The sequence below is a fragment of the Cornus florida genome, unplaced genomic scaffold (genome assembly GCF_030987335.1).
Source record: "Cornus florida cultivar Cherokee Brave unplaced genomic scaffold, ASM3098733v1 CherokeeBrave_3.0.0_Hap2_Chr07, whole genome shotgun sequence".
Lineage (NCBI taxonomy): Eukaryota > Viridiplantae > Streptophyta > Magnoliopsida > Cornales > Cornaceae > Cornus > Cornus florida.
Genome location: NW_026775577.1, coordinates 4687334 through 4701468, shown reverse-complemented (window position 1 = coordinate 4701468; position 14135 = coordinate 4687334).

Sequence of the window (14135 nt, the reverse complement as noted above, 5' to 3'; positions counted from 1 at the left end):
ACAACTGGGTTGGACAAGAGTGGAATTGTTTGCTTTCAGTGTCAGCAGTCTGGATATTACAAGTCCAATTGTTCCATGAGATCATCTTCAGTTTCTTCAGCCCCGAGGGCTTGCTATGGGTGCGGCCAGTAGGGCCATTTGATTCGAGACTGCCCGAGTCAGGGAGTAGGCACCACTAGTGGTAGAGGGTCATGGCAGAAGCCGTCACAGTCGGCTACAGTTTAGTCAGGTTTCAGATCACCGCCACCACCACATCCTGCCATGTTTTCTCAGGGTTCACGGCCAGTTAGGAGGGATACTCCTACTATATCAGTGCAGCAGTCAGGTGTTCAGGTTGGCAATTCTCAGGCACAGGCACCATAGGGACGTGTTGTTGCACTTGCACAGGCCGATGCATCTTCTTGTCCATTAGTTCTCTATGGTATATTTCCAATGTTTGATTTTTGGGCCTGTATTTTGTTTGACTCTGGTGCATCTCATTCCTTCATATCATCATCATTTGCACTTACATCGGGATTAGAGGTCAGTTTCATGGATCGGGCGTTATGTGTTGATACGTTGGGGTTTCAGTATCTTTGAGCAGAGTTGTGAGGGATTGTTCTATCATGATTACTAGACGAACTTTTCTGTTTGACCTCATCCTCCTTGAGATGACTGGCTTTGATGTCATTCTCGGGATAGATTGGTTAGCTTCATTTCGGGCTACGATTGATTGTTTCAGAGGAAGGGTTACAGTTTGCACTCCCGAGGGAGACTGTTTCTTTTTCGTGGGAGATCGCAGTGATTCCCACATTTCATCGTTTTATGGAGTTTGTGGATGGAGTCGTGGTGATTACTTCTTGGCTAGTCTTTTAGCCGATGAAGATGGTGTTGCAGAAATGGTTTACCCAGCAGTTGTTTGTGATTTCTTAGATGTTTTTCCAGAAGACTTGACAGAGTTGCCTCCACACCGAGAAGTGGAGTTCATTATTGATTTGATGCCAAGTACCGCGACAATTTTTATGGCACCGTATCGTATGGCACCAGTTGAATTGGAAGAATTGAAGAGGCAGCTTGATGATTTGAGGATAAAAGGTTTTATCCGACTGAGTGTGTCACTGTGGGGCGTACCGGTCTTATTCGCTAAGAAGAAAGATGGTTCTTTGAGGTTGTGCATTGATTACAGAAAGTTGAAACATGCTACCATTAAGAACAAGTATCCTTTGCCAAGGATAGATGATCTATTTGATCAGTTGGGGGGAGCCAGTTGTTTCTCGAAGATTGACTTGAGGTCATGATACTATCAGTTGCGAGTTAGGGATGAGGATATCCCAAAGACAGCGTTTCGTACACGGTATGGACACTATGAGTTCCTTGTTATGCCTTTTGGCTTGACTAATGCGCCAGCGACATTCATGAATTTGATGAACCGTGTCTTTCACGATTACTTAGACCAGTTTGAGGTAGTTTTCGTGGATGACATTCTTGTGTATTCACGAACTCAGGAGGAGCATGAGATCCATTTAAGTATTGTATTATAGATTTTGCGGGAGCACCAATTGTATGCTAAATATGAGAAGTGTGGCTTTTGGCTACAAGAGATGAAGTTTTGGGGGCATATTGTTTCGGAAAGTGGAATATCGGTTGATCCATTAAAGATAGAAGCAGTTTTGACTTGGGAGCAACCCAAGAATGTTTTTAAGATCCGGAGTTTCCTTGGCCTACTGGTTACTATCGGGGATTTGTGAAGGATTTCTCCCGTTTGGCAGCTCCTATAACCCGTTTGACCCGAAAAGGGATCAAGTTTGTCTAGAATGAAGCCTGTGAGTCATCTTTTCAGGAGTTGAAGACAATATTGACTACAACTCCAGTGTTGGTGATACTTGAGCGTGGCTTGGGTTATGCGATTTATTGTGACGCTTCACGTGATGGTTTGGGATGTGTGTTAATGCAGGATGGTAGAGTAGTGGCTTATGGGTCTCGACAGTTGAAGACTCACGAGCTTAACTACCCTACTCATAATTTAGAGTTAGCGGCAGTCGTGTTTGCCTTGAACTGTTGGAGACACTACTTGTATGGTGAAAGATTTGAAGTGTTTTCAGACAACAAAAGTCTCAAGTACCTTTTCTCCCAAAAGGACTTAAACAGCAGACAGAGGCATTGGGTTGAATTCTTGGAAGATTACAATTTTGACTTACAGTATCATCCGGGCAAAGCAAATGTGGTAGCAAATGCCTTAAGCCGAAAATCTCGTGGAACTTTAGCCGGTTTGGCTATTCGGAAGTAAAAGATGCAAAAGGATTTAGCAGAGATGGGATTATATTGTTTTAATGACGGTGTTGACAGTGAGCCAGCATTCTTGTTTAGTTTTGTGGCTTAGCTTACTCTTGTTGTACGAGTGATTAAGTTACAGAGACAGGACTCGGATTTAGATGCCATTCACGTTTTGATCTCCAGTGGTGAGACAGTGAAAGATTGGGCCTTGCATTAGATGGGGGTCTATGGTTCAGAGGTTTGTTGGTGGTTCCCACGATTTGTCGTGAGGACGTCTTACGGGAGTTTCACACTTTGCAATACCCCTAATTTTCAAAAGGATAGTCTCGGTATTTTTGATTTATTGTTTTATTAGTTACTTGATTTAATTGTTGGTTTAATTGATTAAATTGTAGTTATCTTGGTTAATTGTTCTTTATTGCTTTAATTGTTTAATTAATTGTTTTTGGTTTTAATTAATTGTTTTTGTTTTAATGCATTATTTAATTAAATTTACTTAGTTGTAACGTGCGTGCATATAGGTTATTTTGTATTAGGTTTTCAGTTCAGCTGTCATAGTATTAACCTAGTTTTCTATGGGCCGAGTGGATTATGTTAAGAGTTTAATTGAACCTAGGGTTAGTGGCCTATAAATATTCAAGTAGTATTTTGACTAGGGTTTTAGAAAAACTATTACGATATAGTAAGGGCTGAGGGAATTAGAGACGGCTGGGAAGGAAAACAGTGAGCCAATAGAGAGAGTTTCACCGGAAAACTTAGACGAACGTCGGTGTAAGGCAAGTTATACCCTCACTTTCTCCCTTAGGTTTCGTGTTCTTTGCATTCTTAAACAGTTTTAGGAATAATTGAATCAATTAAAACATTCTCTGTTCGTGCTTAAACTGAACTTTATCTGTGTGTTTTTATACTTTGTAAAACTGTTAAAATATGATATTTGCTTGCATAAATCTCTATTTAAAGCCATGTATGTAATGTTAACTGGACTTAAGCATGGATTGGGAATGTACTGGGATTGGGTTGCAGCCTCTGGAAGTCATGGCGTGAGGTAACAGAGACGTAAAACGGAGACAGAAGGCGAAGAGACATGACAGAGAGGGAGAGAGCCGGCTCCCTTTGATGTGGAGGTGGCTCCCAAGTGTGGGAACCGGCTCCAAGGCCTAAAGGAGGCGGCTCCACTTTGTGGAGACGTCTCCTTGCTGAGTTTTTGATTTTTTTTTCTTCGTCCAGTCAGTTTTGCATGTGTTGGTTGATTCTGAAGTTTCCAGTTGAGTTCAGGATTTAATATGAAAGGTCCAATTGATGTATGGTTAGATTAAGGCTCTAGATGTGGTATTAATTAAGTCTATATGCTTAGAATAGTTTGGACCGTGAGGAATTAATCAGACAGTTCCACTATGTTTAGGAATTGGAAAGTTAGTAATGTTTAACTCTCTGAATTAGAAATCTTCTGAGACGAATGATATAATTGTAACATGTTTAACTATATATCATGATCATGTATCTGAATGATAACTGTTTTGAATGAATTGGTGTGGAATAATACTAAGAATTAAACCAACTTGGAATAATATTAAGAATTAAACCAACTTAGTATTACTGGATTTTGGAGAAACACTATAGATTAAATTTGTTTATATGCTTACTGTATTTCTGTTTTTGATGTTTTCATGATTTCAGTTAGTATCAATTATTGGAGTTATGAACTTAGTTGATAGTTACTTTGATATCTGTAATATCAACTGCTGGTTGTTGAATGTTATTAAGATTTAAACTTAATAGTATACCGGATTTTATGGAACTGTATGTACTGAGCATGTTTATGTATATACTTGTACTCTACTTATCGATGCTTATATTACTACTGTTGGTATCAAGTGTGGGATGTATGGATTTAGCTGATGTTTACTTTAATGATATTATCAACTGCTGGATGATTGGATAGTGTACACCGGTATGGGACGGTGGTCTACTAAGGACGGTTTGGATTTAAAATACCACAACCTACCTACTCTGGATTAAGAATTGGATTAACTAAAGGTTAAGTCCTATTGATTGTAGTGTTATGACAATGATTAGTTGAGCGGCACTACTAGGATTCAAGATGGATTTTAAATATATTGTTATGGTACCTCGATATGAGCTTGAGTCTCAGGATCGATGGTTAGGGAGCGTATATGCATGGGGATGCATAGCTGGATACGATGGTTAGAGGTGTACTCTGTTTAGGTTTAGGTACACTTCGTGTGCGTTTTAGCATGTTACCTCTATTCAGGTTGAGACCGGCTTGTAGTCCAGTGAGAGTCCTTTAGTGTGACTATATATATATTTACGGACTATTAGCTATTGTTGAATTGCTTAGGATGTACATGCGTATCGGGCCTCTATTTGGATTGTAGTGGTGTAAAACTTGCGCGTGGGTCTGACCCATTTCTATTTTTCAGGTACACGACAGTTCCAGGCTTAGACGTGTTCGTGCTGAGCAGAGGTCTCTATTCACTTTTCCGATGATGTAGGATTCTCTCCATAGTTTATTTCTGGATATTTATTACAGTTGTTTTATTTTCAGTCTGGATGTTTAATAGGGGTCCACTAGAGATGGATTCCCGAGTTATAAACTGATGGAGTTTTGGAGTTTGGGTTTGATGGATTTCAATAATTATATTAATTTGCGGATTCTATTTTTAGTTCCTTTCAGCTTTAATTTCATTTCTTAATTCATTTTGTATTCTGTGTTCATTATAAAAATATTAATTGTCAGATATTCCCTCGGGTTTGGGCCTGGGCCTGATCAACCCGTGTCTCGGAACCGAGGGGTATCACAGTTGGTATCAGAGCACTCCAGGTTCAAGTGTCTCTAGGATTCTATCGTATAAGACTTCCGCATAGCGTTTTCTCTTGATTAGAGCTTAAGTTAGGATTCATTGTATTCCTTATGGTTCGTATAGAAATAGTACTGACATCTGTCTTTTCGTGTTAACAGATGGTTAACGCTAGAAACAGACAGAACATGTAAAGAACTAAGAAGGAAAGGAGAGCGGCACGTAGGCAACAATATCTCCTACGGCGTCAGCAAATGGAGGAAGAGCAGCAAAGGCTTGGGTTTCAAGATGACATGGGTCAGTTTCAGGAGGAACAGGAGAATGTTCAGTAGACTCTGGACCAGGTCAGAGATCCAGAGATTCCTCCTCACCTCAATAACCTCGTTGCTCGGGCTATGAAAGCTAGGGTAATAGCTGCACTTCGGAATCAGCCTCAGGTACAGCCGGTACCATTACCAGCACCGGTTGTTTAGACGGATTCTTGGGAAAAGGCTAGGAGCTCTTTCACAAAGGGGAGTCCACCTGAGTTTACAGGCTCCACCGATGCGAGAGCAGCTCACTAGTGGAAACAGGACATCGAGAGACATCTTTGCTTGGTTCAGTGCACGAAGGTTCAGAAGCAGATGTTTGCTACATTCAAGCTAGTTGGGGATGCACTACAGTGGTGGGAGTTAGTTACCACCGTAGAGGAGATGATGGCATTGACTTACGATCAGTTTAGTGCATGCTTTGATGAAAAGTACTTTCCTCATGCAGTCAGGGCAGCTATTGTTACACCCCCACATTTTCCACGCATAAGTTGATCAGGCTTATACACGAAAAACGAGGGATATCAAAAACAATTGGCAATATACAAGCATGGAATGCAAAATGATGACAATAAAAGAATTTAGACAGGAAAGGAACATTAAATAATACAACATCCATCCATCCTTTATTTAATACAGTACTCCATTACAACTTGGAAATCCTATGTCAAGGATCCCTAAATATAAACCTGATAGTTCAACGTCAAAAGTAAATAAAAACTGAAACTGAAGTAATACATAAAACTTCTACCCTGAACTGGATCGTAAGAGTATATGAGTTCGGATGGTGGTCCCTCACTGCTAACTTCAACCTTGGAACGGGTACTGACCGTATCCTGAAATAACAACAATGGTGGGTCAACCCCACGAGCAAGTCCTCTCTACTATGACCCAAATCAGAGAATCAAATAAATTAATCAAATTAATCATTATGAATCGGACGAGTACTATATCTGTATACATCCTAAGGGAACTACCCAATGTATAATATGACCTCAACCAGAATAGACGGTGATCACTTAGACTCACACTAGGTGGTGAAGTGTCTCCTTTCCCTACCCGGGAAATCAGCTATTATACATGGTGCACGGTATTGACAACACAGACTGTAAAGACTACACAGTAGTAACGCATCTCAATGTACTAATGAGTTACTGAGCATAACAATTAGGCAATACATGCCAATAATAATACTAAATAAACTGAGTATGTCAATTAGGCAACACATGCCAATAATATTAAACCACATACCCCGACAGCCACACATCTGTCTATAGCAACGAATGCATAAGGTATAAATGAGTCTAAACTTATTAGCTAGCTCACATGGTTCTATATGGCAACACATCCATATAATATAAATGTGACATAATTAAACAGTCCATTTATTTCCTGAAATGCACACAGCATAATAATCATGGTTGATATATGATTAACAGTATAAATATCCCATAATATATAATGGATAATTTATATGACGATAACCGTGACATTATTATATTTGAACAGTAATAATGAATACCATTTAATAAAATAATAACACCATCTATAGTAATGTTGTTAAATGAGTTACATTCATATCCGTACGGTAAACGGGCCAATTAAGGTTTAGAAATATTAATCGGCCATAATAATACTTAACGGGTATTAAAATAATAATTTCGTGGCCCGTTAAACCCGTAAATACCAACATGCGCATGCTTGTTACAATACGCCGTAACACACCAAATAACTCCGGTCACCTTCCTCACTGCCGGTGGCCGGAAACCTCGCCGGAGTCTCGCCGGAAATTGCAAAAAAGCCCCGAAAAATTCTAGAAAATTCTAGAAAAATCCCTAAAGCCTTATTTAATTATTTTCAGCCATTATTAATTTCATAAGATATTAAATAAATATATACCATCCTATATAATTAAAATTTTATTAATTTAATAAACTAAAATTAATAATTTATTAACCTCCTAACCTGGGCTCTATGCATAAAAATAAACTAAACAATTAATTTATTAATTCAAAGGGGAAAAGTAGATAATAACTTGCCTTTAAGATTTAAAATAAATCCGCCGGTTGCGCGTAGTCGGGTAAAATCGCCTACACCGGTACAGGCTCCCTTCTTTCTCTCTCTTCCTTTCACTCTTCAACAATTGCTCACTGTAATTCTTTCTTTTCTACTTAGGTGAGTTGCCTTAAGGGTAAGTTGGCTAACTAATATATATATACTAACTTATATAATATATATAATACAAATATCTAAATTTACATTTAATTCTCACCCATTCCTCACATTCCTACCTATAAGGCTTAATGGTCATGCCTCCTGAGTCCACCCAAAACTCAAATGTCTACTATAGGAATTAAATCCCAATCCAAATGTCATTGTTTTCATCATGACATTTAATTAATAATAATATAATTACATTATTATCTTATTATCATTATTCTTATTTTATTAATCTTATTATTATTATTATTATATTATAATTTAATACAACAATATCCATACAATATAACTACTAACATTAGAATATGTAGAGCACATACTAAACATATTATATCAGGCACATTAAAATATTATTTTATTATTTATTAATCTTACTTTCTATTATTATAAAACACAAATAACTAAAATATAAAAAAAATTAGCATTATTATACGTAGTGCACATAATCAACCTTTCACGCACAAATAATTAATTTAATAATCTAACATTAAAAGATGAATAAACCTACACATTATTAATTTAAATAATCACTTCCAAAAATACGGGGTATTACAGCTATGAAGACTAAGTTTCTAAATCTGCAGCAGGGGAATATGATAGTGGCGGAGTATGAGCAGCAATTCACATACTTGTCTCTCTTTGCACCAGAGGAGGTGGATACAGAAGAGAAAAAGTGCAACAGTTTCGTCAAGGGACTGATGTGGTCTATCAAGAGAGCTATTACAGGTAGTCCAGCCTATACTACCTATGCTCAGGTGGTAAACGCCGCTCTACAGCGTACCAGTTGACCGTGGACATCAGACAAGCCAAGGGTGATAAGCGGGGTGATAGAGACTCTGCTAACCAGTCAGCTGAGAAAAGGAATGGGAACGGTCACCGACAAAATGATAAGGGTAAGTTCCAGGGACAACGGCTTTGGAAGAAGCACAAGGGTGGATCAGATGCTCCCAAGGATGTGGCACCTGTTCAGTAATGGGGGACCACAGGCAGGACAGGGTCAACCACAGGCTAACCGACAGAGGAGGACATTCGGTACTTTCCAGGGTAGTTGTTACACTTGTGGGGAGTATAGTCACACTTCCAGGCAGTGTCCTACAGTTAGACAAGGACAGGGACAAAGACAGGGGCAGGGACAGTATGTGCAGCAGGGGCAGAGGGCGTCAGTGTCTCTACCAGCTCCACAGGTTCCACGGATTCAGGGACAGACACATCTGGCATTACCGGCACCGCCGCAGCCTCAGGGACATGCACCGCAGTAGTTACATTATGGTAGGGTGTACAACCCTAAGCCACAGGATATGCAGGCACCTCAGGCTGTGGAGGGTAAGTTTCCTATACATGGTTTTCATGGACGTATTTTATTTGATATGGGTGCTATACACTCATTTATAGCTAGGACTTTTGTTGTATTATCTGGGATGAGGACGAAGGTATGCACTAGACCTCAGGGTATTTCTACACCATTAAGCGATACAGCCATTCTTCATGAGAGTGATGGGCCTGTGGCACTAGGTATTGGCAGATTCAGGTTTCTAGCCAACCTATTGGTCCTGGATATGCACACTTATGATGTGATACTTGGGATGGATTGGTTGTCTCACTACCATGCCCAAGTTAATTGTTTTGATAGGTCTATTGTGTTTACCATACCTGGTCAGGACATGTATATCATCACCATGACGCGTTCTAGAGGAGTCATTAGCACCTATTTGTTCCATGTGGAGGAGGAAACGGAGGAGGGGACTACTGTATCGTTGGATAACATACCGATTGTACAGGATTTCCTGGATGTATTTCAGGGAGGGTTACCACCTAGTCGCGAGATCGATTTTGTGATAGATTTAGCTCCAGGCACTGCGCCTATTGCTAGGGCACCCTATAGGATGGACTGGTGGAGATGAGAGAGTTGAGGGATCAGATTCAGCAGTTACTCAGCCAGGGTTTTATTCGTAGGAGTGCATCACCTTGGGGAGCACCAATTCTGTTTGTAAAGAAGAAGGATGGTTCGCTTCGCCTATGTATAGATTACAGGGAGTTGAACAAGGTTACTATTCGTAACAAGTACCCTTTACCCAGGATCGATGATTTGTTTGATCAGTTACGGGGAGCCACATACTTCTCCAAGATTGATCTACGTTCTAGGTATCATCAACTTAGGGTTAGGGAGCAGGATGTTCCTAAGACAGTGTTTCTCACGAGATATGGTTCTTATGAGTTTCGTGTCATGCCGTTTGGGACGACTAATGCACCTACAATGTTCATGGATTTAACGAACAGAGTTTTTCGGGCTTATTTGGATCAGTTTGTTATTGTCTTTATTGATGATATCTTAATCTATTCTAAGTCTGAGGACGACCATGCTAGACATCTTCGCATAGCCTTGCAGACGTTTTGTGAGCACCAGTTATATGCCAAGTTCGAGAAGTGTGAATTTTGGCAGCATGAAGTGAAATTTCTGGGTCATGTGGTGTCAGAAATGGGGATAGCAGTTGATCCAGCTAAGGTTTCAGCTGTGGTAGAGTGGGGACAGCCTACTTCACCTACCGAGATTTAGAGTTTTCTCGGTTTGGCAGGATATTATCGTCTGTTCATCCAGGGGTTCTCTAAGATAGCAGGACTGTTCACTCATCTAATTAAGAAGGGTGTACAGTTTGTGTGGGATGAGCACTGTCAGCGAGCTTTTGATGAGCTGAAAAGGAAGTTGACTTCTGCACCGGTTCTAGTTACTCCACAGAGCGGGATAGAGTATCTTGTCTACACGGATGCTTCGTTGTAGGGTCTTGGATGTGTTTTGATGCAGGAGGAGCGATCGATTTCTTATGGATCTCGAAAACTTAAGCCTCATGAGCTTAATTATCCAACACATGATTTGGAGTTGGCAGTAGTGGTCTTTGCCTTACGTATTTTGAGGCATGATCTGTTGGGTGAGTCCTTCAGATTATTTAGTGATCACAAGAGTCTGCAGTACTTATTCACTCAGCGGGAGCTGAATATGAGACAGCGCAGGTGGTTGGAGTTTGTGAAAGACTATCACTTTTCAATACAGTATCATCCAGGGAAAGCGAATGTGGTGGCGGATGCACTCAGTCGCCGACCTGTTGGTAGTCTTTTTACTTTATTTACCACAGAGTGGAATGCTTTAAAGAATGTGAATGAGTTATCGGATGCTTTTATGGCTTGCATGGTGGTTACACCTTCCATAATTCGTAAGGTTTTACAAGCACAATTCACGGATCAGCAGTGCATTGACAAGGTTACAGTGATAGCTTCTGGAGAGGTTCCATTTTACTATGTTGGGGCTGACGGAGGTTTGAGGTATAAGGGACGGTTAGTGGTACCTTCTGCTGATGATTTGAGGAAGGATGTGATGATTGAGACTCACCACTCTAAGTTTTCTGTTCATTTAGGAGGCGACAAGATATATCAAGATATGAAACGGCAGTTTTGGTGGGCAGGTATGAAGAGGAACATTGCTCTTTTTGTTTCTTAGTGTAGTACTTGTCAGATGGTTAAGATTGATCATCAGAGGCCGCCAGGAACTCTACAGCCACTACCGATTCCGGAGTGGAAATGGGAGAGCATATCTATAGATTTTATGGAAAGATTACCAAATTCTTTCAAGAGGCATAATTCCATATGGGTCATTGTGGATAGGGTGACCAAGTCAGCTCATTTCTTGCTTATTTGCACTGATTTCACTTTGGAGCAGTTGGCAAGGCTTTACATCTCAGAGATTGTGAAGTTGCATGGTATTCTGTTGTCTATCATATCGGACAGAGATTCGAGCTTTATGTCAGGATTCTAGAAGAGTTTTCAGCAGGCTTTGGGTACAGAGTTGCATCTTAGCACTGTTTATCATCCTCAGACTGACGGACAGACTGAGCGGGTGAATCAGGTTATGGAGGATATACTTCGGTCGTGTGTTCTTGATTTCAAGGGCCACTGGGAGGATTACTTACCGCTTGTGGAGTTTGCTTATAATAATAGTTTTCAGAAGACTATTGGGATGGCACCATTTAAGGCGTTATACGGCCGATCCTATCGATCGCCTGTTTGTTGGATGGAGGTTGGTGAGAGCAGATTCTTGGTTCCTGAGTTCATCAAGGATACTTCTGAGAAGATAGCTCTTATTTGAGATTGCATGCGTACTGCCCAAAGTAGGCAGAAGAGCTATGCTGATCGTCGTACTCGGGCATTGGAGTTTCAGGTTGGGGATCAGGTTCTACTCAAAATGTCTCCTATGAAGGGTGTTATGCACTTTGGGAAGAAAGGGAAGTTCTCACCATGATTTATCGGTCCATTCATGATTATGGATCGCATTGGAGCTGTTGCTTATCGGTTGGCACTTCCGGATACTTTGGATCGCGTCCACAACGTGTTTCATGTTTCATGTTACGAAAATTTCTGCGAGATGAGTATCGGTATCAGCATATCAATGTTGGGGAGATTGAGTTGCAGCTGGATGCAACTTATTTGGAACCACCGTGTCGTATTGTAGATCATCGGGATCAGATCCTTCGTAATAAGGTTATTCCTTTGGTTCGTGTCCAGTGGAGTCATAACAATGAGGCTGAGTCTACTTGGGAACGGGAGAATGTCATTCGCTCGTAGTTTCCTACAATTTTGGAAGAAGGTAAGAGCGAATTCCGAGGACGGAATTCCTTTTGTTAGGGGGGAAGAATGTAATACCCCTAATTTTCAAAAGGATAGTCTCGGTATTGTTGATTAATTGTTTTATTAGTTACTTGATTTAATTGTTGGTTTAATTGATTAAATTGTAGTTGTCTTGGTTAATTGTTCTTTATTGCTTTAATTGTTTAATTAATTGTTTTTGGTTTTAATTAATTATTTTTGTTTTAATGCATTATTTAATTAAATTTACTTAGTTGTAACGTGCATGCATATAGGTTATTTTGTATTAGGTTTTCAGTTCAGCCGTCATAGTATTAACCTAGTTTTCTATGGGCCGAGTGGATTATGTTAAGAGTTTAATTGAACCTAGGGTTAGTGGCTTATAAATATTCAAGTAGTATTCTGACTATGGTTTTAGAAAAACTATTACGATAGAGTAAAGGCTGAGGGAGTTGGAGACGGCTGGGAAGGAAAACAGTGAGCCAACAGAGAGAGTTTCACCGGAAAACTTAGACGAGCGTCGATGTAAGGCAAGTTATATCCTCACTCTCTCCCTTAGCTTTCATGTTCTTTGCATTCTTAAACAGTTTTAGGATTAATTGAATCAATTAAAACATTCTCTGTTCGTGCTAAACTGAACTTTATCTGTGTGTTTTTATGCTTTGTAAAACTGTTAAAACATGATGTTTGCTTGCATAAATCTCTATTTAAAGCCATGTATGTAATGTTAACTAGACTTAAGCATGGATTGGGAATGTACTGGGATTGGGTTGCAGCCTCTGGAAGTCATGGCGTGAGGTAACAGAGGCGTAAAACGGAGACAGGACAGAGAGGGAAAGAGCCGACTCTCCCTTGGAGAGAGCCGGCTCCCTTTGATGTGGAGGCAGCTCGAGTCGGCTCCAAGGCCTAAGGAGGCTGCTCCACTTTGTGGAGACGTCTCCTTGCTGAGTTTTTAATTTTTTTTTCTTCATCCAGTCAGTTTTGCATGTGATGGTTGATTCTGAAGTTTCCAGTTAAGTTCAGGATTTAATATGAAAAGTCTAATTGATGTATGGTTAGATTAAGGCTCCAAATGTGGTATTAATTAAGTCTATATGCTTAGAATAGTTTGGACCGTGAGGAATTAATCAGACAGTTCCACTATGTTTAGGAATTGGAAAGTTAGTAATGTTTAACTCTCTGAATTAGAAATCTTCTGAGACGAATGATATAATTATAACATGCTTAACTGTATATCATGATCATGTATCTGAATGATAACTGTTTTGAATGAGTTGGTGTGGAATAATACTAAGAATTAAACCAACTTGGAATAATATTAAGAATTAAATCAACTTAGTATTACTGGATTTTGGAGAAACACTATAGATTAAATTTGTCTATATGCTTACTGTATTTCTGTTTTTGATGTTTTCATGATTTCAGTTAGTATCAATTATTGGAGTTATGAACTTAGTTGATAGTTACTTTGATATCTGTAATATCAACTACTGGCTGTTGAATGTTATTAAGATTTAAACTTAATAGTATACTGGATTTTATGGAACTGTATGTACCGAGCATGTTTATGTATATACTTGTACTCTACTTATCGATGCTTACATTACTACTGTTGGTATCAAGTGTGGGATGTATAGATATAGTTGATGTTTACTTTAATTGTTGATATTATCAACTGCTGGATGATTGGATAGTGTACATCGGTATGGGACGGTGGTCTACTAAGGACGGTTTGGATTCAAAATACCACAACCTACCTACTTTGGATTAAGAATTGGATTAACTAAAGGTTAAGTCCTATTGCTTGTAGTGTTATGGCAACGATTAGTTGAGCGGCACTACTATGATTCAGGATGGATTTTAAATATATTATTACGGTACCTCGATATGAGCTTTAGTCTTA